Below are 4,741 nucleotides of genomic sequence, written 5' to 3' on the forward strand. Positions count from 1 at the left end.
TAGACCATGTTGGGTGATTCAGAATCTTTGTTATATTTAGGTAAGGTTCGACTTCAGAAGTAGATAGTTAAGAATTGTTTTCCATTATTTCCAGGTTTCTGTGAGTACTTACAGTGCAACTAATGCGGTAGTGTTTTGTGTTTACCATGTTAAATGAATCAAATGTAATAAATATTCAGTTGCAACAGAGGAAACATATTATTTGACCGGATAATCTTAGTGGCATTCCTTTCTATTTTACTTTTGTTGTAATATAGTTGATGTACTGTTAACCGTTCCAATACGCTGTTAGACGTTAGTTGCCAACAGCGGTCTACGACATGCTGGAAGAGAAAATGGTGAGAATTGTACATACCTTTCACACGACCTGGTCTTCAGGTCACTAATGGTGTCTTAAATAAAATGAGTGAAACATGAAAACCATAACAAACAATTTCCTATATTCAGTTGCGCAAAGACATAACTGTCAAGCCATTGATACTATATTACTTGTAAGGGAGGAGTGACAGGTGAATAGCGAAAGAAATAAAAAATTTCTTCATATCTTATCTACCTATAATCCCGACTACGTGAATCATTCTATAGCATTTCCTATTTCGACACACTATCGCACATTCTCAAATAATTTGAAGTATCTACGGTACGTTAATATTAATGAATCATCCGTTCACTTACTGCTATATTTAACTCTTCGTAGCCTTTTAACTTCATAGAGGTACAAATGCCTTCCCACATATTAGAAGATGAGGTGATGCAGTATGTACGCTCATTTGCAAACTTTAGGAGCTTAGTTGAGTTGGCGTCATTAATAAATGAAACGGGCTGTATAGTGAACACAGCTGGGGGTAATGAAAGTGAAAGGATCAAAAGGAAAACTTAGTATTAAAAATAATATAAAGGGGGATGGGTCCTTATCAACACTGTTGTTCAATTTTTACGTTAACGAGGAGGAAGTGAAAGAAAATTTCAGAATAACAATGAGTACAAGTGGATTTGATATGAAATTTGAGGACAGTAGACGACCAGTTCCTCTGACTGAATGTAAAGAGAACAAACCAGCGGAACAAATTCGACAGCATGCTTTGACTAGAGCTTCAGAATAAACATATCAAAATCAAGGTTAATAAAGAATAGTAAAATTATAACAAGGTATTGTTTGACATCAACATTGTGAATGATACTACAGTGCAGGAAATGAAAGAGTTCATCATCTAGGAAGAATGAAACAAAGAAGATGTCAGAAATGGACAGTCATAAGTGAAGAAAACTTTCTTCAGTAAAAGAGCTTAACTGATACAAGAAAATGATGTGGAAATATAGCAAACGTTCCTGAATGTGTACATCTAGAACAGCATTGTATGGAACTGACACACGGAGTGTCAGCAATGCGGAGAATAGGAACTTGAAGACTTTTGAAATGTGACACTATGGACGAATGGATAGATAAAATATGGAATACGTGCTAATAAGATTAGGTAACGACTTTATGAGTACTCTTGCCAGAAGAAGGTGCAGATTAGTGGGACATTATATAGCATCCTAGAGATCGTGCAGAGGAAAAACAGTAGGGACAGGCAAAGGATAAACTATGAAATACAGATTATAGAGAATAACAGATCTGGTACTTACATGGAGGTGAAAACATTGGCACAGGATAGTTAAGAAATCAAAAAAGGAAAAGGTCGTCGGAAGGAAAAGTTCGGCATATAGTGAAATCAAAACAAACTTCGGTGAAAGCAAATGCGTCAACATTAATAACGCTGAAACTGCAGGAGAAACTCCACTCTTCAACGACGAGGGGAGAGCGGATAAGTGGAAAGAATATACCGAAGGCATTTACGAGACGGAGGAACCTTCTGTTGACGTTTTATAAGAAGAAACAGAAGTCGAATTGGAAGACAAAGGGGGGTATTACTGTCAAAGTTTAGCAGCTTTTTGGAAGACATGTAATCAAATAGGGCAGAAGGTAAAGATAGCATGTATTCGGGATTTCTAAATTCGTTATAAAAGTGGCTATTCAAACTGATTTGTAAAATCTATGCGACTGTAGCCATACCACCAGACTTCGAGAAAAGTATCGCCCATATAATCCCAAAGACAGCAGGGACAGATACTCAAAGTGCTAGAATTACAGCACTGTCAACGTTAATAGCTCATGCATCCAAGCTGCTGACACTAATAATATACAAAAGAATAGAAAAGAGAACTAAGGATCTATTAGATTCTGATCATTTTGGCTTTAGGAAAGGTAAACACTCTAGAGTATGGTTGTGACGTGGCGCCTGATAATGGAACGAGGCATATGAAAAATCAAGAAAAGTTCATAGCGTCTGTCGATCTACAAAAACCGTTCAACAATGTAAAATGGTTTAAATTATTCGAAACTCTCATAAAAATAGGTGTAAGCTATAAAGAAAGCTGTGTAATATACAATATGTATTAGAAGCAAGAGCGAACAATAGGGATGGAATACCAAGAACGAAGTGTGCGAATTAGAAATGGTAAAACACAAGGATGCGACCCTTCGCTTGTACTGTTTCATACGTACATTGATGAAGAAATGATGGTAATAAAAGATAGATTCAGGAGTGGGACAACAATTTAGGGTGAAAATATATCAACAATAAGATTTACTAAGCTATTGCTATGCTTAGTGAAAGCGAGGAAGGGTTACAGAACGTACTGTGGGGACAGTAAACCGAACAAAGATGAAAATAGTGTGTAGAAGTAAAGAGGCGATTCGTAATAAACTTAACATCAAACTTGGGGGCTATAAAGTAGACGAAGTGAAGAAATTTTGCTACCCTGGGAACTGAATAACTTATGATGGACCAAGGAGGCTACAGAAAGCAGATTAGCACGGACCAATAGGACACTCCTGGCCAAAAGAAGTCTGCTACTATTAAACATGGACCTCCATTTGGGGAAGTAGAATCTGAGAAGGTATGTGTGGAGCATAGCATTGTTTGAAATTAAATCATGGACTGTTGGCGAACTGGAGAAGGCCGAAGCGTTTTACATATTGATGGTAATTAAATTTTCAGTTTCTTGCCATTACTATTTCCATTTATACAAGAATGTTGAAAACTAGGTGATCCGATAGGAAATGAGGAGGTTCTTCGCAGAAACGGTAATGGTAGAAGTACACGGAAAATATTAACAAGAAGAAGGGACAAGAAAAAAGTTTGCAAATTTATCGTAAGTTCCTATGGGACCAAACTGCTGAGGTCATCAGTCCTTAAGCGTACACAATACTTAATCTAATTAAACTGACTTACAGTAAGGAGAACACACACACCCATGCCTGAGGAAGGACTCGAGCCTCTGACGAGGGGAGCCGCGCAAACCGTCGCAAGGCGCCCCAGACCTCGCAGCTACCCCGTGCGGCAAGGGACAGGATATCGGACATCTGTTAAGACATCAGGGAATAACTTCGGAAGTACGAAAAGGAGCTGCAGAGTGCAAAAACTGTTATGGAAGATAGAGATTGTCAGATTCATGGGAGATTGAACTGTGTTCCATAACGAGATTCGAACTTCGGACCTTTGACTTTCACAGGCAAGTGCTACGCCGACTGCTCTATCGAAGCACGACTCACGACACTCCCCTCTCTCCCTCACCCCTTTTTCAAATGATACCCGATGACGAGGGACGTTTTCGAAACGAGTCACTTAGAAAGAATTTCTGCATGTAATTTGTATTTAACCTTCATTAAATTTGTGTCCTGTGGAGGGAAGCTTCTCCAAGAGCCTATATTAAAATTTATTTTATAAAACGCAGCTGTTTTGGTTCTCGGAATAAGTTCTTACAAACAATGATTTTCTGCGAACCTGTCTGCAGCACTGTTCTGGAAAACGAATGCTCCAAAGGCTCGGATTAATTTTGCTGCTTGATGGGGCTTCAAAGTAGCGAGATATTTTAGAAGCAGCTTATTTCTCAGAATATGCTAACTGGTAGTAGAATATTAAAGCAAATAATCAGAATATTTAGTCATATTTAGTAAATGTACTGCTCTATCTTTAACTACCAGTATTAATTAGAAGGTAAATGTGGCTCTCAGTTCGAGTAGCGTATTACACGAAATTTTTGCTTATCGCAAGGTATAATTGTGTCGGCATATTCGTTAGTTAGTTGATGGGTATACACAAAACGTCCAGTAAACTAAGCGAACATTAAAACTACACTGCCGCTTGGAATGAGCCATACTGGTGGAATTCTGTCTCTCTTATATCGCTGCAACAATGGCTCGCAGCTGTATTACGTAAAACCTTTATAACTGATTGAAACGCGTACCTAGTTGGGCATACCTAGCGCCGCAGACGCAGTACACCGAGCACCGCAGGCCAAGACGAACCCACGCAACAGGCCCAGCTAGAGGAGCGGCAGCTCCCCACAAAACATCCACTCCAGTCATCCCATTCAACACGCCAGAAATACACACCACAAACTACAAACACAGGACACTAGCATATTTCACGCTACAGCCCACCTCGCGAAGAAATATCCATAGGCTTCCTCAAATACATCGACACACTAAGAAAATACACTCTGGTGGGTGGGCGCTCGTAATGCTAGAGCTACCTCATTTGGAGACGCTTTAACAAATAGAAACGGAATGAAACTGCCAGATTAAAACTGTGTGCCGGACCGAGACTCGAACTCGGGACCTTTGCCTTTCGCGGGCAAGTGTTCTACCAACTGAGCTACCCGTGCACGACTCAGGCCCCGCCCACTCAGCCTT

This window comes from Schistocerca cancellata, chromosome 3 (assembly GCF_023864275.1).
Source record: "Schistocerca cancellata isolate TAMUIC-IGC-003103 chromosome 3, iqSchCanc2.1, whole genome shotgun sequence".
Taxonomy (NCBI): Eukaryota; Metazoa; Arthropoda; class Insecta; order Orthoptera; family Acrididae; genus Schistocerca; species Schistocerca cancellata.